Here is a 23,048-nt window from a genome sequence, read left to right on the forward strand (position 1 = left end):
GATGCCGAAATCCATGTGACTGCATCTCGTGGGTGTGGCTGAGCGCGGCCTGGTCTGCTGCTCTGGGGCTGTGTTTGTGGGATTACCGTGACTGCTTGCTCGCATCCGTACGTGTTCCTGTGTGGTTTTTGTATACAAAGGGGCTCCGGTGCGAACGTGAAGGTGTTTCTGTGTGTGCGTGTGCTGGTGTGTACGCTGCTGCATGTGCTGCATGAGCTCTGCAGTGGTTGCGTGGGGGGGCGGTGTGTTGGCACCTGCGTGGTGGTGGGTCGGTCCTCCGGGAGAGCCCGGGCGTGCCTGAGTCTGTGTGTGCCGGCTTGCAGCTGTGTGGACGTGTGCACGGGAAGGAGCATGTGTACGTTCCCTTGTGCGGGTCTACAAGGGCTTGTTGGCTTCGTGCTCGTGTGTGTGCGCACCTCCCCGCCCCGGTTTTCGTACCCCCTGCAGATGCTCCGTGGGTCTTTCTCTGGGCCCCCTCCTTCCCTTCCCTCCTGCGGGAGCCTCCGGCAGGGTGAGGGCACGGAGGGAGGGAGTTGAGCGGCCCAGCGGTGTGGGGAGGGGGCCCCGGTCTCTCGCCCGCCTCTGGCTCTGTCTTATCAGAGCAGGACCGTTCCTGTGACCCTCTCTGTCACCCGTGTGTGTCTCCCCATCTGGTGCCTCCGCTTTCCCCCTCTGGACTCTAAACCCCAGGAAGAGCCAGCCCCGCCCGGCCCCCCGCAGGGCCTGGGCACGCTGCTGGCTGAGGGAACACCGTGTCCCAGGCGCCTGCTCCGCCTGGGCGTGCCTCCCGAGCCCCTCCGTTACTCCCTTAAAGGAATGGGGAGCGGCCCCTTCCCCGATGCACCATTAAGCAAACCCTTGCCGGCGCCAAGACACTGACCCAACACCGAGTCACCCCGCACTCCTTTGACCCGGTCGGAGGGCAATGAGCGCGTGACCCTTAAGGGGTGGAGCCTGCCCTCCCTGACCTTGGACAGGGGCCACCGCGGACTTTCCTGACTCCTGCCCTGTGAGCCGGGGCTGAGCTTCGGACCTTCCAGCCTGAGGAATCACGAAGGGGGGAGGCATGAAGCACTGACACGGAGCAACGTACTTCAGCCTCACCCTGGGAGCTAAGTGCTTCTGTTGAGAATGAGGCCCAGGGAGGTTGAGCGTTTTACCCAAGGTCACATAGCAAGTCAGAGCTGCACATCCAATGCAGCAGCCACTTGTCATACGAGGCTATCAAGCCATCAAACTGCAGCTAGAGGGAAAAATGACCTAAATGTTGACTCTCGTTTAATTGTTTTTTACTTTTTATTGTACTAACATATGTACAACTCAAAATTTCCCTTTTGACCACTCTTAATTCAGTGGCACTAATGATATTCACAGCAGTCTGCTGCCGTCACCCCCATCCATTCCTTGAACTTTTTCATCATCTCAAACGGAAACTGCCCATTTGGCCATAACGCCCCATCCCCCGCACCCTGGGAAGCTGTAATTTACTTTCGGTCTCTATGTATTTGCTTACTCCAGGTATTACATATCATTGAGATCATATCACATCTGTCTTTTTGTGCCTGGCTTATTTCACTTACCCTGTTGTCTTCCCAGTTCGTCCACATTGAGGGCATGTGCCAGAATTTCATTCCTTTTATGGCTCCTTTCATTTCATTTTAATTCATAGAGATATAAAAGTTGATAGTTCACTAGTGGAAACCCTTTAAGGATGTTTGGAGCAACTTGAGTATGTGAATCTATTTTTATGACTAAATTTTATGAAATCTATGTTCAAGTATTTCTGAGGAAAATTTAGTGTCCCGACTGAGAGGCATCCTGGATTTCAAAGACCTAGCATGAAGAAAAGAAAAAAAAGATACGATGCGAGGCAGATGCAGAAAAACAAGGAAATCCAGAGGTGGGGAGAGACCAAGAGAGAAACGAGGGGGTATAGAGACTGAGGCAGAGGTGGGGAAGGGGACGGGCAAGAGTCCCGGGAAGGAGAGAACGGGGGGCAAGAGAGCGAGGTGGGACCCAGAGGTGCAGGACGGAGGGGCTGGAGCAGCAGGTGCTCCCACCCTGTCCCTGCAGCCTTGGGGCCCAGGGAGGCCTGAGATCACGCACCTGCTCCTGCCCCCCACACCGCCACCCCACGCTCCCCTGGAAGGCGGCACAAGAGGTGCAGGTGGGCTGGCACCTGTGAAAGTGCTTGTTTTTATACATCAGGTGTGTTTGCATTATTGTTTGTGTTTACTCTGAACAGTTTTCCTGAGTTATAATCGGCATGCAGTCAACTGCCAGTCATCTGTAAAGTGGACAACAGTGTAAGTTTCCACATAAGACACACCCTAGAAACCATTACCACATCAAGACAACACACAGATCCATCACATCTTTCATGCCCTTTAGTAATTCCTCTCTTCCCGCATCCCCAGTCTCCTCCCCGGGAAACCACTGATCTGCTTTTGTCACGAGAGATTGGGTGGCATTTTCTTGGAATTCTACACAAATGTAATCATACAGGATGGACTCTTTCTTTTCCTGCTTTCTGTTACTCAGCATAATTATTATTTTTTAATTATTTATTTATTTTTTTAAATTACATTATGAAAAATATGAGGTCCCATTCAACCCCACCGCCCCCGCCCCCCACTCCCCCCACAGCAACACTCTCTCCCATCATCATGACACATCCATTGCACCTGGTAAGTTCGTCTCTGAGCATCACTGCACCCCATAGTCAATGGTCCACATCATAGCCCACACTCTCTCACGTTCCATCCAGTGGGCCCTGGGGGGATCTATAATGTCCCGTAATTGTCCGTGAAGCACTATCCAGGACAACTCCACGTCCAGAAAACGCCTCCACATCTCATCTCTTCCTCCCGTTCCCCACACCCAGCAGCCACCATGGCTACCGTTCCCACACCCATTCCACATTTTCTCTGTGGATATTGGATTGGTTGTGTCCTTTGCACATCTATGTCAAGTGAGGGCTTAGATTCCATATGGGTACTGGATGCACTCCTCCCGCTTCCAGTTGTAGACACTCTAGGCTCCATGTTGTGGTGGTTGACCTTCTTCAACTCCATGTTAGCTGAGTGGAGTAAGTCCAATAAATCAAAGTGTAGGAGCTGAAGTCTGTTGAGGCTCTGGGCCTGGGTGTCATATTATCAGTCCAGAGATTCAAATCCCCTACATATATCTTAAACCCAGCACCAACTACAATTCCAATAAAGTAGCATGCAAGTCTTGTGAAAAGAGATCCCCTCTGAGTCCAATTCCATCACGCAGAAACACCAGCTCCAAAGAAGGGCCATCTGTCATGGCAGTGAACCCCTTCTGCCATGACCATAGAACCCGTGGGTCTCTTTATCCCTCAAAAGAACCAATACCTGGGGTTGTATCTACCTTATCTGTCTCTTAGACTCTGTTCAGTTGTACATAGGGGTATTCCTTCTGACAACCTCCAGACTCTTTTTTAGAGACTCACAGCCTTATAATCTCAATTCTCCTTTCCATTTCCCCCTTACATTAGGTCAAACAGCTTCCCGAAGTCATGTTATTATATGTAGACAGGTATATTCTGCTGTTCCGCATTGAATCTTTAATTCAAGGTCATTTTCTAGTTGCTTCTTCAGCTGGTATGTGGTAGTGATCCCTCGGTGCCAGGGAGGCTCATCCCCGGGTGTCGTGTCCCACGCTGGGGGGAATGCATCGCATCTACACGCTGAGTTTGGCTGTGAGAGTGGCCACATTTGAGTAACATGAAGGCTGTCAGGAGGAAACCCCCAGGCACAATGCTACTCTAGGCCTTGTTCTTATTGCAGGTGTATAGGCTCAAAAGTGTAACCATTAGTATCAAGAGCCCACTGTTGGGCCCTCCTTCCTTCCTGGTTCTTGCCGTTGCACCTGGAGGATTGCCGCTGCTCTCCCAGGGCCCACAACAGTGACCCCCCGGCCAGGAGCCCAGTACCCCCCCAGCTGTTGTTTTTGTTTCCACTATGAGTATATATAGACATTACCATATACCCTGGGCATATGCCCTGTATAACTCCCTGTCAACCATATATATCCTGTCAATAACATCCCATATCAGTATTCCTCCACTGCCATTGTTGAACCACTCTGTGATCCAAAACTTCCCGTAAAGTGAATCCCAACATAATGTCAGCTTCAGAAGAGTCTTAGATCACCGAAATTCATATATACAATATACAGTATTTCCCCAGATCCACCATAAAACCTTTTCCCTTGCACAGCAATAATCTTTTAACTTATTCATATCATATTTCCTGAAACTGATGTACAGATTCCGAAACTATAGTTTTCAAACAAGGTGACATTTGTGCTTACTATGTGGTCCATACTTTAGGCTGTACAGTTTTCTAAATTTTTTAGTTATCCTATGTTTTGTCTTATGGTTTTCATTATTAGTCTGTCGTCCCCTATATGTTTTTGGTGTAATATTAGCTGTTTTATATTCATCCTCGTGTACTCTCACATAACTCCTCTTTTGCCCCCTTATTTACCTTTGTTCCATCCATTCCACATCCATTTTCCCCTCCCCTTAGGGCCCACAACGCCTGCCAATCTAATGCCCTGGGAGCCGTCCTTTCTCACGAGAGATACAGTTCTCTCTATTCGACGGCATTAGTCTTCCCCAGGATATGGGTCCACCCCACCCAATGGTAGAACCCACCTTGGCAAAATGAGCCTTCAGCTATTCCCTCCGGAGTCCGTCACGCATCAGACCATACCCCCTGAGCGTCCTAACCAGGTAATCCTCCTACTTATACTTTGATATGTTTTACTCAACATTTAGTTCTCAACGAACTTCTGACACTCTCCCATATTCGTATGTTGCCCCTCCCTCCCACCTATTTCTTGGACAATATTACCCCTCTTCCCATCCCCAGCCCCCCTCAAACCCAGAAAACCCCACCTGAAGGTAACCCCTTGCCCCCATTTTGTCCCTTCTTTGTGCTCATACTTACCGCCAGCTCATCACAGATTCCACCCCTGCAGACATTAACTCACATCCTTCCTCCACCCCCCGATTTCCTGTAAGCCACTTTTCCAGCCTCTAGCTCTCTGAGGCAGTTAACTTATTTCATATCATTGAGGTCATATAGTATTTGTCCTTCAATGCCTGGGTTGCTTCACTCAACATAAGATTCTCAAGGTTCATCCATGTTATCACGTGCGATTGTAGTGTATTGGTTCTTACAGCTGAGTAGTATTCCATTGTGTGTATATACCACATTTTATTGATCCACTCATCTGTTGATGGACATTTGGATTGATTCCAACTTTTGGCGATAGTGAACAATGCTGCTATGAACATTGGTGTACATATATAAGTTTGTGTCCTTGTTTTCAGATCTGATGGGTATATACCCAGCAGTGGTATTGCTGGGTCATATGGCAAATCTATGGATAATTTTTTGAGAAACCGCCAAACTGTCCTCCAGAATGGTTGGATCCTTCTGCATTCCCACCAGCAATGGATGAGTGTTCCCCTTTCTTCACATCCTCTCCAGCATTTGTATTCTACTGTTTTTTTCATGGCTGCCAATCTTATGGGAGTAAGTTGGTATCTCATTGTAGTTTTGATTTGCATTTCCCTGATAGCTAGAGATTTGGAGCATTTTTTCATGTGCTTTTTAGCCATTTGTATTTCTTCTTTGGAGAAGTGTCTGTTTAAGTCTTTTTCCCATTTTTTAAATGGGTTGTTTATCTTTTTGTTTTCAAGATATATGAGTTCTTTATATATGCAAGTTATAAGTCTCTTATCAGATATATGGTTGCCAAATATTTTCTCCCATTGTGTGGGTTCCCTTTTTACTTTCTTGACAAACTCCTTTGAGGTGCAGAAGGCTTTAATTTTGAGGTAGTCCCATTTATCTATTTGTTCTTTTGCTGCTCGTGCTTTTGGTGTGATATTCATGAAGCCATTTCCTATTACAAGGTCCTGTAGATGTTTCCCTACACTGCTTTCTAAGGTCTTTATGGTCTTGGCTCTTATATTTAGGTCTTTGATCCATCTATAGCATAATTATTTTGAGCTTCATCGTGTTGTTGCCTGTATCAGAAGCCCATTCCTTTACATTTCTAAGACTGTCCACCTGTTGTGTGGACTTTTGGGTTGTTTCCAGTTTGGCACTATTATTAATAAAGCTGCTATGAATATTTATGTACAAGTCTTTGTGTGGACACACGTTTTCATTTGTCTTGAACAAATACCTGGGAATGGAATGGCTGGGTCATGAGTTAGGTATACGTTTACCTTTACAAGAAACTGCCAAACTTTTTTGAAACAGTTCTACAGTTTTACGTTGTGAAAGTTCCAATTGCTCCTTATCCTCGCCAGTAGTTGGAATGCTCTGTCTTTTTAATTTTAGCCATCCTGATAGGTATATAGTGCTATCTCATTGTGGTTGATTTGCACTTCCATACCTACTAAGTATGCTGAACATCTCTTCACACACTTATTTTCCCTATGTATGTCTTCTTTGGTGAAGGGCCGGTTCAAATCTTTGGTCAAATTTTTTTTTAATTGCATTGTTCATTTTCTTATTATTGAGTTTTGAGAGTTCTTTCTATATACTGGCTACAAGACCTTTGCCATTCATGTGATTTGCAAACATTTTCTTCCAGTCTATTGTTTGTCTTTTTATTTTCTTAACACTGCCTTTAGAAGAGCAAACATCTTTGATTCTGATGTTCAAGATAATGTCTTTAAAATCTTTGCCCAACCCAAGGTCGCAAGAAGTTTTTTATTTTACGCTTTTACAGATGGGTGTATGACCCATTTTGAGTTAACTTTTGTATGAGGTGACAGGTTTGAATCAAAGTTCCTTTTTGGCATATGAATATCCAATTTTTCAAGTACTATTTGTTGAAAACGTTATTCACCACTGAATTGCCCTTGCACCTTTGTAAAAAATCAGTTGAACATATATGTCGGATGATTTCTTTTTTTTTTTTTTAAGATTTATTTATTTATTTATCTCTCCCACCTCCCCACCCCCGGTTGTCTGTTCTCTGTGTCCATTTTTGCTGTGTCTTCTTCTTTGTCTGCTTCTGTTACTGTCAGCGGCACGGGAATCTGTGTTGCTTTTTGTTGCGTCATCTTGATGTGTCAGCTCCTACGCGGGGGACACCCCTGCGTGGCAGGGCACTCCTTGCGTGCATCAGCACTGCGCGTGGGCCAGCTCTGCATCAGCACTGCGCATGGGCCAGCTCCACACGGGTCAAGGAGGCCCGGGGTTTGAACCACGGACCTCCCATGTGGTAGAAGGACGCCCTAACCACTGGGCCAAGTCCGCCGCTGATTTCTTGACTCTCTGTTCTGTTCTTTTAATCCATTTGTTCTTCTTGACCCCAATACCACTTTCATCTTTTCATCTTGATCACTGTAGATTTACAGTAACTCCTGAGATCAGATAGTGTTAGTCCTTCAACTTTGGTCTTTCGATGTTTTAGGGGTTATTTGAGAACTTTTGCACTTCTACATGAATTTTAGAATCAGTTTGTCAATTTCATCCCCCAAAAAAACCCTCCTGAAATTTTGACTAGGAGTGCATTGAATCCATAGAGAAGTGACATCTTACCAATATGCATCTTTTGGCCTAGAAAAATAATATCTCTACATTTATTTAGTCTTTGGTAAACAGAATAAAGACCCCCTAAAAATGTCCACACCCTAATCCCCAAACCCTGTGAATACATTAGGTTATGTGACAGAGGAGAATTAAGATTGCAGATAGAATTAAGTTTGCTGATCAGCACAATTTAAGACAGGGATTTTATCCTAGATTATCAGGATGGGCCTAATATGACTTAAAAGTGGAAGACGCAGGTAGAAGAGAAGCTCAAAGGGAGAGATAACTTGGGAAAAAATGGTCAGAGAGGTAAATGTTGCTGGTTTTGAAGGTAGAGGAAGAGGGCCACATGCCGAGGATCGTAGGCGACTTCTGAAAGCTGGAAAAGGAAAGGAAGCAGCTTCTCCCGTAGTGCCTTCTGAAAGAAATGTAGCCTTGCTAACACTTCGGGTTTAGCCCAGCAAGACCCATGTCAAACGTTAGACCTACAGAAATGTAAGATAACAAATTTGTTTTAAGTCCCAAATTTGTGGAAATGTGTTATGGCAGCAATAGAAAACTAGTACAGGAAAGTGGATGTGGCTCAAATGATTCAACTCCCGCCTACCACATGGGAGGTCTCTAGTTCAGTTCCTGGTGCCTCCTAAAGAAGAAAGCAAGCTGGCACGACGGGCAGGTGCAGCAAGCTGACACAAGGTGACACAACAAGAGACACAAGAAGAAAAACATAATGAGAGACATAACAAAGCATAACAAAGACATAACATAACAATGGCCAGGAAGCAGAGGTTCCTGGTGCCTCCTAAAGAGGACGATCAGGACAGTGAACTGGCATGACCAGCAGATGCAGTGAGCTGATGTGAGAAGATGATACAATAAGAGACACAAAGGAAAAATATAATGAGAGACACAACAAAGTAGGAAACAGAGGTGGCTTAAGTTATTAGGAGCCTCCTTCCCACATCGGAGGTCCTGGATTTCATTCCTGGTGCCTCCTAAATAAACAAAGAAGAACAGACTCAGCAAATGCAAACAATGAGGAGGTGGGGAGAGATAGATAAATAAAATAAATCTGAAAAAAAAAAACTAATACAGTCTTCCTTAATTCTCTCAGCAATGTTGTATAGTATTCAGTGTACAAGCCTTTCACACATTTTGTCAGCTTCATCCCTATTTGAAGATAAAGAAATTTTCTTTTTTTATTTCAATTGCTGATTTTTTATTATTTTTTTTTTATTTATTTCTCTCCCCTTCCACCCCACCCCCCATTGTCTGCTCTTTGTGTCCATCTGCTGTGTGTTCTTCCGTGTTTGCTTACATTCTTGTCAGGCAGCACTGGGAATCTGTGTCTCTTTTTGTAGCGTCATCTTGCTGTGTCAGCTCTCTATACGTGTGGTGCCATTCCTGGGCAGGCTATGCTTTCTTCACGTGGGGCAGCTCTCCTTGCAGGGTGCACTCCTAGCATATGGGGCATGGCGGTACTACGCGTGGGCCAGCTCATCACACGGGTCAGGAGGCCCTGGGTACCAAACCCTGGACCTCCCAGGTGGTAGGCAGACACTCTTATCAGTTGAACCACAACCACTTCCCTCAATTGCTGATTAATTACTGCTAGTTGTTTTAACTTTCCACGTTGCTATGACAGATAGCATACAATAGGTTGGTTTAAATAATGAGAATTAGAGAAGCAGATGTTCCTGAAGCAATTGGGCTCTGGTCTACCATATGGGGAGTCCTGGATTCAGTTCCCGGGGTCTCATGGTGAAGGTGAGGCTGGCCTGCACCACAGAGAGCTGGCCCGCACCATGGAGAGCTGGCCTGCACCACAAACTGATGCAACAAGATGACTCAACAAAAAAGAGGCACAGAGGAAAGACAATGAGAGATACAACAAACCAGGGAGCTGAGGTGGCTCAAGCGATTGAGTGTCTCTCTCCCACGTTGGAGTCCCAGGATTGGTTCCCAGTCACTCCCAAAGAGAAGACAAGAAGAGAAGATAAGCAGACACAGAAGAACGTGCAGCAAATGGAAACAGAGAGTAGACAGTGAGTACAAACAATGAGGATGGGACAAATCTCAAAAAAAAAAAGAGAATTTATTGTCCCTGGTTTCAGGGGATGGAAGGTTTTTTCCTTCCAGAATCTGTAGCATTCTGGCTGGCTGGCTGTCCTTGGGTTCCTTGACTTTCCCATCACACAGTGATTGGACCTCTCCTTTCTCTTCAGGGTCTGTTGACTTCCAGCTTCTCCCTGTGGCTCTGTCTCTATAAGGCCTCCAGTAAGGGAAAGAAGAGCCATCCTAATGAAATTGGGATGCCTGTGAGCACATGGATGAAGCTTAGATAAGCCAGACCCAAAAAGACAAATATCGTTTAGTGTCACTAACATGAACTAAATATGACAAGTAAACTCACAGAGGTAGACTCTAGAGTATAGGTTACTAGGAAATAATATGTGGGTTGAGAATAGAGCTGATGGTCAATGTATGTAGAATTTTTTAAAGATTATTTATTTATTTATTCCCTCCACACCCCATTGTTTTGTGCTTGTTGTCTGCTCTCTGTGTCCATTTGCTGTGTGCTCTCTCGTCTTCTCTTTGGGAGACACTGAGAACCAAACCTGGGACCTTCCATGTGAGAGAGACGTGCTCAATCACTTGGGCCACCTCAGCTCCCTGCTTTGCTGTGTCTCTCACTGCCTTTCCTCTTTGTGTCTCCTTGTTGCATCAGCTCGCTGCATCAACTTGCCATGCCTGCCCATCACGCCAGCTCACTGTTCCACTCATCCTCTTCAGGAGGCACCAGGAACCAAACCTGGACCTCCCATGTGGTAGGCAGGAGCTCAATGGCTTGAGCCACATCTGCTTCCCTGTAGAATGTTTAATAAGATTTATTGTGAAAGTGTGGAAATGAATAGAGTTGATGGAAACACATTACAGTGAGTAGAACTAACACTGCTGAATTCTAAATGAGATTGAGGCTGAAAGGGTAGCCTGTGGGTGCTCAGTGTCTATGTCCTTCACCTCTGCTTTGCTGTGCCAGCCATAGAGTGAGAGGTGATAGTCAGCGAGAGGGGAGGAGAAGGACAAAACTGGTGAGAAGCAGAGGCAGGGGTAGAACCGGTGGAGAAGGGCAGGGAGGCTGGGATCTGGGGACATTAAGACAGACGTGGAGAGGCCTTTCTCTCATGGACTCCTGGGCTTCCTCTGGCTGAGCTGGACAGTTCTCTCCCTCCCTCCCTCTTTATCCGTGACTGTCACTGTGTGGGTGTTTTTCTCTGACCCTCTGATCTCTGTGTCTCTATCTCGTTATCTCCCTCTTTCTCAGGGTCTCTGTCTCTCTAGACTCGGAGCTCCAGAAGCACAGAGACTCAGTCCAGTTGGATGGACGTTCGCCAGGCTCAGGCCTGTGTCCATCGTTGTGTGAGCCGGCACCTGCCCGGCCCCGACAGGGGCCCCCACGTTTACCAAATATGTGAAGGAATATGTCCCTGTTTGCCTGACTCTGTCTGGCTATCGGCCTCTCTCTTTCTTTCTCCTTTAAAATGGGGGGTCGGGAAGTGGATGTGGCTCAAGTGAGTGGGCTCTCATCTACCATATGGGAGATCCCAGGTTCGATACCGGGGGGCCCCCCTGGTGAAGGCGAGCTGCTCCGTGTGGTGAGCTGGCCTGCACAGAAGAGCTGCCCGGCACAGGAGTGCTGGCCCACGCGGAGAGCTGGTGCAGCAAGATGACGCAACAAAGAGAGACGCAGAGGAGAGACAATAAGAGATGTGGCAGACCAGGGAGCTGGGGTGAAGCAAGAGAATAATGGCCTCTCTCCCACTCTGGAAGGTCCCAGGATCAGTTCCTGGAGCCACAAAATGAGAGGACAAGCAGACACAGAAGAACACAAAGCGAATGGACAGAGAGAGCAGACAATGGAGGGAGGGGGTCGAAATAAATAAATTTTTTTTTTATTAAGGAAAAAAGTGGGGAGCCGGCATTCTGGCCAAGCTAAGCAAACCACTTGCCACCACTGAGGTGACCTCAGGCGTGGGCAGCTGAGTCACACCTGGTGCAGAAGAGTTGAGCAAAGGCAATGCTTTATCTGGGCCTAAAATTCAAAGCTGCAAGGCCCGGCCTTATCCCCAAATTCCTTTGACCCATGAGGAGGAAAGCAACATTCCTGATCTCACGAAGAGGTACAAGGGCACTTTCTAACTTTGGAGAGGTGCCACTATGCACTTTCCTGACCTCAGGCCCTGGCGCTGGCTGGGGCAGATCCTGCACAGGGCTTGGACTCTCATTCTGGCCTTTTCATTTCACATAGAGCAACTCACTTAATCCTCACTCTTTGAGGTAGGTATTGTTGTCATCCCCATTTTCATAGATGGGGAGAATGAAGCTCAGAGAGGCTGAGGCCTTGCCTCAGGCCACACAGCAGGCCAGAGGTAGAGTCAGGCTTTAAACCCAGACAGTCTAGTTCCAGAGGCTGCTCTCTTAATGACTTCATTATTCTACCTTTCTGGGAGAGACACTGAGACACAGAGAGAGACAGCAGAGGGTGAGAATCAGAGAGAAAACAGATGGAAAGGGTGAGAGACAGAGGAGGAGAGTAAGTCCTGGGGGAAAGGGTTCTATGGACAAATAAGCGGGAGAGAGTCTGGGTCAAACAAAGGCTTCTTTCCTGTAGGACTTCTCAGGACCTTTAGGTGTTAATGTGCATTGTAAATGCCTCTCCAGGAGGGGAGGGGAGGTGACAGCTGGCCCCCGGTCAGTCTGACTTTTCAAGGACTTGGCACAGCCATCACCACCAAGTGTGCTGAGAAGTGCTGGTGTGACAGATAAAAGCACTAATTGTTAGGGCTAGGCTTGGATTCAAACCCCAGCTTTCTCGTCTGTTTATTTGTCATGCCGGCCTGGGCAAGTGCCTGCTCCTCTTCGATCCTCCATTTTCCACACCTGGAAAGCTTGGGTACCTACTTTATTAGTTTCCCTTAGCTGATGTTAAAAACGACCAGAAACTTAGTGGCTAAAAACAACCCGGGTTTATGAGCTTCACGCTCTGGAGGTCAGAAGTCTGCAGTGAGTTGCACGAGCTCGAATCAAGCTGTCGGCAGAGCCGCGTCCCTTCTGGAGTCTCCGGGAGAATGGGTTTCCTTGCCTTCCCTGGTTCTAGAGACTTCCTGATTCCTTGGCTCACGGCCTCTTCTTCCACCTTCAAAGCCAGCCGGGTAGCGTCTTCTCTCCTCTCTGACCTCCACTTCCGTCCTGCCATCTCCTCTCTGACCCTGACCCTCCCGCTTCCCTCTTACCAGGACCCTTGTGATTAAACTGGACCCACCAGGATAATCTCCCCGTCTCAAAGCTCTTCCTTTACTGGCATCTGCGAGGCCCCTTTGCCACGGAAGGGAACATGCTCACAGGACCTGGGGGTGAGGCTGTGGACATCTTGGGGGGCCATGGTTGTGTCTACCACGCTTGCCCAATGGGGTCGTCGGGAGCGTAGAAATGAGAACCAGCGTGCAAAGGGCTTGCGCAGTTCTCAGGGAGAGACACAGAGACCAGAGGCGCCGAGCGAACCCCACCGAGGCAGAAGAGCCGACGGACCCAGGGGGCAGCTCGTGCCGCAGCCAAGAGAGCGCAGGAGAGCGGGAAAGCCTCCGTGATGGCAGCAGCCAGAATGCAGCAAGCCAGGCATTCCCTAAACATTTATTGAGCGCCTACTGTGTGCCAGACCCTATTCTAAGCTTTGGAGATCCAGAAGTGAACAAAACGGGTTAAAAACCTTGGACCTTGTGGAGCTGGCATTTGACACAAGAGACATTGAAACAAAGATAAACACAGTAACACGGTGACACGGCAAATTCAGGCTTTGCCCCAGTTTGGCCTTCCTGGTTGTTTTCTGCCAGTGTCTGTTTTGTTGGGTCAGTGCCCCTGCTTATTTTGAGTGTCATGCACTTTGGTGCCCTTGGAATGTGACTAAAAGTGCTATTATCAGGGTAGAAATCATGGAGATGGAAATTGAGACAGATACTTGAGGGTGTAAGAAGAACACGGAGGTAAACCGGCGGGTGGAGAGATGGCGGGAGAGATCAAGAGAAACACGGAAGCCCAGAGATTGCAGGACAGAAAGATAGACATGGACACATGGAGAGACAGAAAGAGACAGAGAGGGCGCTGAGGAAGCAAGAGACAGGCCGAGAGAAGGGCGGCTGGGGGTGGGGGGCGTCTGAGCCAGACTAAGGGCTGAGGGGAAAGCAGCAGGAGGGCTCAAAGCTAGACCTGGCCAGGCCTCTCCCTGCCTCTGGCAGCATAAATTACTGCTATTTCCTGCTTTTCCTGTCTGGGCTGGCCTCTCAGCCGGGACTCGTGGCTTCTTCCCAGCGCCTCTCCCTGTCCACCTTGCCCTCTGCGGCTGGGGTCCCCCTGCCGCACCCTGGCCTGCCCCCACGTCTGCTGTGCTTCTCAGGATGCCCACAAACTCCAGCAGCCAAGGAGAGAGGCTTCCTCCAGACTCTGCTGGGAGTCAGCCCTGAGGGGCAAAACTCAGGCCCCCTCCTTGGCCCCCTCCCCTCTCCTCGGATGGAGCTAAGGGAGAGGGCAAGGCAGCCGTGCAGAGAGCCGGGGAGGGCTCTGTTAGAGCAAAGGAGTGCTTGTGATCGATTAGCGATGCCTGCTGTGGGCAAAGAACAAGGAAGCAAACGCACGGAGCACATATTTGCCATCCCAGCTCTAGATGGCTTCCTTCAGCTTGCTCCAGAAGCCTCATTGCTGAAGCAAATACCATGCCATGGGTGGACCTCAGCAATGGGAATTTATTAGCTCCCGGTTGTGAGGCCAGGAGAAGCCCAGATCAAAGCGTCAACAAGGCGAGGCTTTCTTGCCGAAGCCTGATGCTCTGGGGCTGCCTGCGGGTGCTCCTAGGCCCTGGGCTCCCCTGCCACATGGCAAAGCACATGGGATCCTCTCCAGCCTCTCCCTTCTCTTCCAGGGTCTGTGGCCTTTCAGGCTCCAACTGCTTTCTCCGTGGCCTCTTTCTCTCTCTATGACCTTGCCTATAAGAATCTCAGTAGGCCGCCTAAGACCCAACCCGGGCCACTCCTTTTCTGAAATCATCTCATCCAAAGATTTTCTTTGCAAGGGTCCACACCCGCAGGAAGAGATGGAGCCTGAGAACTTGTTTTTCCCGGGTAGAGAGCTGCACACCACCACACAGCTCTTCCGTATTGCAGACCTTCTGTGTTCTTGTGAGTAGCAGCAAAGGAAGCTCCACCCAGAATCCAACCAGGAGAATCTGCTCAACTCCACTCACGACATATTATTTGGGGGCCGGGATAGAGACAACCAGAGCCCCACTCAGGTGTGGGCTCCTGATCCTCTGGAAGTCCCCCAGGCGTCAGCTTCAGCCCAGCCCTTCCCCTCCCTGACACTTCGAGCTGGACCCGAGTTGGCAGAGCCCAAGGACCAGCCACTCATAGCCCAGGGGGAGTGGGCGGCACCCATCTCAGGATGGAGGGTTCCTGCAGCTAATGCAATTCTGGGTTTGAAGTCTGGGAAGGCGAGGGCAGAGGCAGGTGCCCAGGGCAGTGAAACACCCAGTCGGGGCTTTCCTCTTGCCCTCCCTTTCTGGATGTAGCCGAATGCACACAACAGAGCGCTGCGGCCAGAGACACAGCCCTGCCCGGAGGCCAGGCAGGGGTTCACCGACGTTGTGCCCCTGGGCGCGTCCCATGCTGTCACCCAAGATGCCCAGTTCTGGGGGTACCGTATCCCCAAGGTACAGGCGGACTGTGGGCCCCTTTGGCTCAACTGCAGTGGCAAGGCCCTCGGGCAGAGCCGCAAGGCTGGGCCTCTCGGTATTAGGTTCCCGAGGCCTTCCAGAGCCGGATCCCCATCCCACTCCTTCAACCTCAGCCCAAGTAGGGCCAGGGTTCCTGGCTGCCTGCGGGAGCACCATGTGCAGTGTAAAGAGCCAGAACTCTGGAGTGGCTGGGAGTCCCAGCCCCCCACACACACACTTACCAGCTATGCGACCTTGGGCAAGTGACTCAACATCCCCGAGCCTGAGACTCATTTCTACCCAATGGGTGTAAGAGTACCAACACCATGTGGTTGCAATGATCCATTGTGGGTTGATGGTACACAGTAAAGGCTCAGAAAATGTAGCTATTTTGATTATTCTCATAACCAGATGTCTCTTCCTAATACCTGTGCCAGAGTGATCTTGCAAAACTTGTAAGTTCACATCCCTCCTCTGCTCTCAACTCCGCCATGGCTCCCGTCTTCCTCTGAGTAAAAGCCAAGGGGCCCACGAGGCCTGAATGATCTGCCCTCTGGGTCACCCCTCGGAGCTTGTCCCTTACACTCTCATCCTCATTCACGCCAGTCATACTTGAATATTCCTTGAATATTTTAGGGTTCCTCCCTCCTCAGGGCCCTTGCACTGGCTGTTCCCTCTGCCTCAGCTGCTCTCCCCTCCGATATCCTCATGGCTCCCCACTTCCCCTCCTTCAGAACTCGCTCAGAAGTCACCTTCTCAGGGAGGCCTTTCCCAGCCCCCAAATGAAAAACTGGTTGCGTGGTTTATGTAGCATCTGTCTAGTTTGTTTGTGTCAAGTGGGATATCTGTGCCTATTGGGAGCTGGCGGTGGGGGTGGGGGGGTGGAGAGGTAGGGTGTCACCACGCAGGAGAGAGCTGTGATAGCTCTTATCAACCAGGCAAGGCAGGTGGGGCTCAAGCAGACAGTCACCCAGACAGTCACAGACACACGCCCGGTGACTGTCGCCCCGCCCTCACCTAGCTGCCTGCTCCTGGGTTGTCCCCATTCCGCACCGTGGGGGAGACGTTAAGTCTAATGAGAAAGCTCGACCAAAGTCCGAACCCAGAACCTGGGAATCAGCAGCCCCGGATGCTAATCAAGGCTGGAATTCTCAGCTGCAGGGCTGTATAGATTTGTCCCTCTTCTGCACAAAGAGGGGCTTGCAGAGCTGCAGCCCACTGCCCCTGGCCCAGGAGACCGGCCCCCACGGGATCTCTTCCCCTGCTCTCTTGGACCCTGTGTGCCATGTAAGTAACAAAGCGGTCATTGACTGAGAGATTCTCTTGTGCCCTGAGCCTGTGTTCCCCCAACACACTGTGTAGCAACTCACTCCACAGGTTTTAGCATAGTGAGCAGGGTGAATTGGGAGCAAACGCAGGCACAAATATGAAAATACATGTATGTTTTGTAAAAATAATCTTATGTATTCCATTATGAATTCTTTTTTTTTTTTTTCATTTAACCTTCCGTCTCGGACATTGTTCCATTGCAATACATACAGTTCTAACTCATTCTTAGTGGCTGCATAGCGTTCTACGTTTGATATACTAGAGTTTTTCACCTACCCCTGTACCGATAGGCATTTAGATCATTTCCAGTGTTTCACTTTGCTCCAGAATACATTATTCTGCATAGGTCTTGGGCCAGACCTGGGAGCATTTCTGAAGGAGCAATCCCTAGAAGTAAGCTCCTGGGTCACATACATTCGTTTAAGAAGCTACTGCCTGATTTTGCAAGCTGTTATAGAAAGGCAGGTACTCAGAGATGATCCAAAATAGGGGCAGTCCACAGCTATCCCATCTGACCTCTCCGCGTATTTGCAACCTGGCTGATTCTGGGGTCTTTGAAAGCCACGACACCCCAACGTGGTCACTCTGGGGAGATGTCGGCAGTGCTGCAGCCACCGGCGGCCTCGCTTCTCTGACGGCACTGTCCCCTCGCTCCAAGATGATCGCGGTGGCCTGAACTGTTTAGCCCGGCTTGGACATGGCCTTGGTCTTGGTCTGCATTCAGGTGGCAGTAGATCCGTCGTAAAGAGGATCTCTTCAAGATACCACTTCAGGTAGGGTGTGGCCCAGCTGCTCAGGTCAGGTTTCAATCCAGAGCCCTGGAGTCCTCTATAAACAGCGTGAAAGTCAGGCAGAGGAGCCACGGGCTGTGGCCAGAAGCTGTAAGTAAACAGAAACCAGAGAAGCAAGAAGAAGATGCTGCCACGTGCACTGCCAGGTGACGGAAAAGCCAAGGGACCCTGAAGACTTGCCAGCCGGCCAGAAGCCGCCGACCCAGGCTGGAAGCAAGCCTCTCTGCCTCCAGAACCGCGAGCCGATAAATTCCTGTTGTTAAGCCACCCGGGTTGCGTGGTAGCGGTTGCGTGGTAGCTGCGTTAGCAACTGGGAAACTAAAACAATGACAGGCCATCAGGGATGGGCTCAGACCTTCCCCCCCGGATGGACCTTAGTGTATGGGGCTTTGCTTGTGGGACAATGAAAGTTTCTGTTTCGGGGGCTTTATTGAGGAAAATTTAGCTGAAACCACAGTCTTAAAACATCAGCAGCTCAGGCTGTGGCTCAGAAATCATTTCGCTCTTTCATTTCTTAATCCAGATTACTCCAGGTCAATATCTGAAGAAAGAGAGTTCCAGGTAGCGGGAAGAGCCAGTGCAAAGGCCCCAGGGCAGTCGTGTGCCCGGAGTTTCGGGCAGCGGCCAGGTCAGTGTGGCTGACCCAGGTGGAGTGAGGAGTGAGTTCTCAGAGAGGAGGACAGAGAGGTGTCGGGGAGGTCAGGGAGCTTTTACGCTGAGTCGAGATGGAACCCAGGGTAGGGTCTCCTGCGAAGGAGGGTCATGATCTGATTTGGTGAAAAGGAAACCTCAGGCTGTGCACCTGTCTTCCCACAGGCTGACTTCTCTGAGGCAGGTGCAGGCAGGATGGGACCCCAGAGATCATCTCCTCGGTCTCCCTGCCACCACCTGGGCCCCGCAGGAGCAGGGTGCAAAGGATGGCTTCCCACCCACGCTGTCGCCTCGGGGGAGTGGAATGTCTGAGAAGAAGGATCCCGGGCTTTCACTGGCCTTTTGCATAACTCTCTATCCTTGACAAAGGGCAGTTATGCAAAGGGAGCTGGCCCAGTGAGTGAGCCAGGGAGCCTCTTTTGTAACCCTCTTTTGTAACGTCCACTGAAGGGCTCCCTCAGCCGGTGAGTCACAGAGAGGGTTATGCCTGCGGGAATCCAGTAGACGCCTCCTGCCCTGACTTATTTGTTAAAAGTTCCCCTTTCGCTCTCAAAACAAGCCTGAGGCGGACTGAAAATTTTATGGACCCTAGTTTTCATGCACCTTGATTTTACAGCCCAGTAATCACAGAAAATGGATTTGGAAGCTTCGAACGGTGTGTGGTTAATGTCAAATAGTCTGAGTGTTAGAACATGGGCTTTTCAAACCACAAAAACGGCCGGCCTTTGTAAACTGCTTCCTCTGTGCCAGGCAGCGTTGTAAACACTGAACGGCTCTTAATTCATTTAATCCTTCCACTGCTTTCAGAGGTAGGTCCATTTTTCAGATGAGGAATCCAAGGCACCGAGACTGGCGGCTGGTGAGTGGGGAGCCTGGGATTTGCTGTGTCCTGTGTCACCGTGCTGTGCTCCATTCGGTCATAGACTTGTGACAATTTAGAGTTCCACACTATAATCCCAACAGCAGTGATTCGTAAATATTGAGTGTTCGCTGGGCTCTCATTGGGCCAAGAGCCCTTCATGCAGGATCTTATAGAGCCTTTACCACAAGCCTGTGGGGCGGTTATTACAATCCCCACTTCCGGTTTTCTCACTTGTTCTTTCACTCACTTGACAAATGTCACTGAGTGCCTGTTACAGATGCAGTACAATTGCTAATAAAACTGGCGAAAGACCCTGCCCTCAAGGTGCTTACCTGTCGCTGTGTTTGGAAAAGGCTTTGGTATACCAGATGGAGATAAGTGCTGTGGATGAAAATAAAGGGGGGCTGTATAGGAAATGCTGGGGGCAGGGAGGGGTTTTCATTTTAAAATAAAGCAATGAAGGAAGGCCTCTCGGAGAAGGTGATTATTTGAGCAAAGACCTAGAGGAGATGAGCGTGGGCACCATTTGGAGAGACTGGATATAGCAGATTTGGATGTACTGGGGGAAAGCATTCCAAGAGGACCGGACAGCCAGCGCAAAGGGCCTGCGGTGGGAGTGGGCCGGCAAGGGAGCTGGTGTGGCTGAATTTTGAATGAGTAAGAGGGAGAGAGGCCTGTAAGGGGAGCAAGACTCAGGCAAAGGGCCTGTCCCACAGTCGCACGGCCCATAGGCGGCAGACCCTGCGCATTGACAAGTCAGAGCTAAGCCCCTAACCATGGCCTCGTTTTCTCTCCCAACAATTCCCATCTGTCGACCATTCCCTCCGGGGCTACTCCTGAGCTTGGAGGTGACAGGCATTTTCTCCTTGAAGTATCACTTTATGTATCGTAAAACGGAGAGTCCAGGAGGCGAAGGAGCTGGCAGATCCAGAGCTGAAGGCCGGTTTGCCTGAGTTTTAAATCTGGGCTTTTACCTCCTATTGCTCCACAGAGTCCACAGAGCCAGAGAGCCCTTAAGGATGGAAGCCAGGGTTTTAGAATCTTGGAGACAAGCGACGGAATGCAAGAGTCTGGCTGCAAGGTCGGTAAACATTGACATACTTACCAGGCTGGCTGGGAAGGGGCCACCACCCTGGGGCTCTCCCGCAGTGCTCCGGGGCCGCACTGACCCAGCCCAGCACCCCCAAACCTCCCCGTGGTCCAGCAAGTAAAGCGTTAACACTTGGCTCGGCAAGGGGCCTCCCCACCCAGCTCCGCCTTGTATCCTTGTATCCGGTATCTGTTCTGATTGTACTGGTGTTAGACTTTGGTAATCCCACCCCTGGAAGGTGGTGGGAACTGCAGCTCAGAAAGGGACTGTCAAGTTCACCCAACAAGGGTGGAGAGAAAGGCACTAAAGCCAGGGGCCTCTTCTCAGTTCTTGACATTCCTGAGCCTGGGTCTCCTTTGAGGGCAAACACACACCCTGGACAACAAGCCCTTAATCTCCTGAGGAATTCCTGTGGGAGCTGGGAGCTCAGGTCAGACTACAGGCCCCACCCTCCCTGAACAGTACCTGGGGCCAGCTGTCTCCACCCGGTTGTCCTCTGCTGTGCTTGGGCTCTCAACCCATTCCTTCCAAGAGGAGCAAGGACCTGGTCCTGTCCTCTCCAGTCTGGCTGACCTTGCCCATCACACTCCCCTCCAAGTACCAGTTTCCCCTTCCGTGTGGTTGCAGCAGAGGTTGATGATAATCACCAGTATGTCACTTCTCTTCTTCCCAGCACAAAGCTGGACATTTCCCAGCCTCCCTTGCTGTCAGGTGTGGTTGTGCAGCTGAGTTCAGGCCAATGGACTATGAGCAAAGGTAGTGCTTGGCCATCTCAAGGCCTGGTGCGCACACACACACACATATACACATATTTCTGTCTCTTTACCCCAAATGGTATAAACTTTGTGAGTCTAGAAAAGGATGGAGCCATAAGATGGAAGGAGCCTCCATCTCTGTATGAACAAATTAAAATCCACTCACCAACTAGGTACACCTAATTAGACTTAACACAAAGGGAAATAACTTTCATGGAGTTAAGTTGTTAGGATTTGAGGGTCGGTTTGTTATAGTAACTAGTGTTACTTATCCTAACTGAATCAATAGTGTCATGAACTCTGGAATCAGCATCTTGGGAAAATCATATCATTTCTCTGAGTCTGGTTTCTTATCTATGAGATGGGTCACTGATACCCATGGGTATGTTGAGAGAATTAAAATTTCTGGGGCATAAATGTTTGAGCTCAATCCAGACTCACCTTACCCTTCCTTCTTCCTTCCTCTTCTAATATGCTTAGAAGAAAATCTACCAAAAGGAGGTAAATTTCTATGGAGGGAGGTCTCGTAAGAGTCTGGGAATGTAGTGCTCTCTGGATGAGCAGGAGGCTGTGGAGGCAGGGGCATGGCCCAAGTGACCTCTGGGGAACACCATACTTGATGCCCCAGAGGTCAGATTATCTCCCTTCAGTGAATGAGCTTTGAAATAGTCAATCTTCCAAGAGACTGGAAAATAAGCAGTCTTTCCCTGATGGGACATTCCAGGCAGAGGAAATAGCAGGAGCAAAGATTGGCTGGCATGAAAACGGTGGTGCATTTGGAGTCTGGTGAGGATCATGGGTTACATAGAAAAGAAACACCGTGTGGTGAAGATGGGGGGAGAAGGAGCTGGGGTCTGAAGCTGATGCTCTTCAATGCCAGGCTGGAGAGTGGATGTCATCCTAAGGACAATGGGGAAGCCACAGAAGGTTTTAAGCAGGCAGTGACCTGGCCATGTCCATGTTTTAGAAAATTCACTGTGATTGGGTTGATGGATGTTAATATACATGACTCCATCAGGAAGCAGAGACTCCACCCCAACCCTACCAGGGAACTTGGGGAGACAGAGAAGGACCAGGTAGGCGAAATTGGCTCTGTGAACACCTATCTCCCTTTCTCATTAGATATTCAAAGGCCAGGCTGAGAAGGAGGAAGAAGGTGTTGCCAAGGATGCAGGTTGGGCAATCTACTGTCATCATCTGAGCCAAGCAATTCCCCCCCATGCCCCTGGCAGGCTACCGCAGCTCCATGAGAGTCCTAATGCAGCTCACGGGGGCTCTGCATGGGCCCCCCAACTCTGGGAACAAGACAGAGTGTAGATGCATGATGAGTAGCAAGCAGCCTATTCCCAACTAGCCCGCCTAAGACCTGGAAGAACTAACTGGGAGATCCCATGAAATGTAGCTTTTCTTTGTAAGTAGGCAAAGGTTTATGGGGGTAAGAAATCTGGCAGGAGAGTATTGTGTGGGATGTCTTCCATTTGCCCCCCAGATCCCATCTCCAGCCTTTACCCACCCTCTGCCCCTAGAGACTTGGAGCTACCAGATGCCCCTGCCTTCTGTTTTCCAGTTAGGTTTGGTTAATGGTGAACCACAGCTTCAAATTAGAGGAAGGAAGGACAGAGACAAAGGGTGGGGTAATTATTTCCTCAGTTCTCTGTTTCTTCATTCCATGAAGGCCATAGCCCTGGTCAGTGACCTTCTTAATTCACGTCCTAGCTTCCTAGGGATGCTGTGACAAAGTACCGCAGACCATTTGGCTTAAACAACAGAAATTTTTTGTCTTGTGGTACTGGAGGCTGGAAGCCCAAAATCAGGGTGCCAGCAGTGCTTCCTCTGAGGTCTGTGGGATCCGGCAGTGGCTCGCTGGCAATCCCCGATGTTCCTTGGCTTGCCACATAACTCAGTCTCTGCCCCGTCTCATGGCCATTGCACGCTCTTGCTCCCTCTCTCCTTCTAGCTCACTCTCTTGCTCTGTCTCTTATTAAATTCAAATATCCTCCCTTATAAGGACGCTAGTCATATTGGTTTGAAACCCAGCCTAATCCAGTTTGACCTTCTCTTGACTAATAACATCTTGAAATATCCTATTTCCAAATAGGTTCACATTCATGGAACCAGGGCTTATGACACAAAAATATCTTTTTTTTTAACTTCATTTTGTACATTTAAAAATTAAAAATATAAACAATTAAAAACTAAAAAGAAAACACAGTTGAATA

General features: G+C 49.4%; 1 long non-coding RNA gene across 2 annotated transcripts in view; it reads left to right on the top strand.

Moving 5' to 3' along the window:
- The window catches only part of LOC105744839 (uncharacterized), a 106,745-nt gene that overhangs the window by 1,464 nt on the left and 82,233 nt on the right, over positions 1-23,048 (top strand). For both annotated transcript variants that reach the window (XR_011646360.1, XR_011646359.1), the window contains one exon: positions 19,976-20,065. This is a non-coding gene — a long non-coding RNA (uncharacterized lncRNA). The remainder of the gene's footprint in view (positions 1-19,975; positions 20,066-23,048) is intronic.

This window comes from Dasypus novemcinctus, chromosome 18, assembly GCF_030445035.2.
Source record: "Dasypus novemcinctus isolate mDasNov1 chromosome 18, mDasNov1.1.hap2, whole genome shotgun sequence".
In the NCBI taxonomy this organism is placed as follows: domain Eukaryota; kingdom Metazoa; phylum Chordata; class Mammalia; order Cingulata; family Dasypodidae; genus Dasypus; species Dasypus novemcinctus.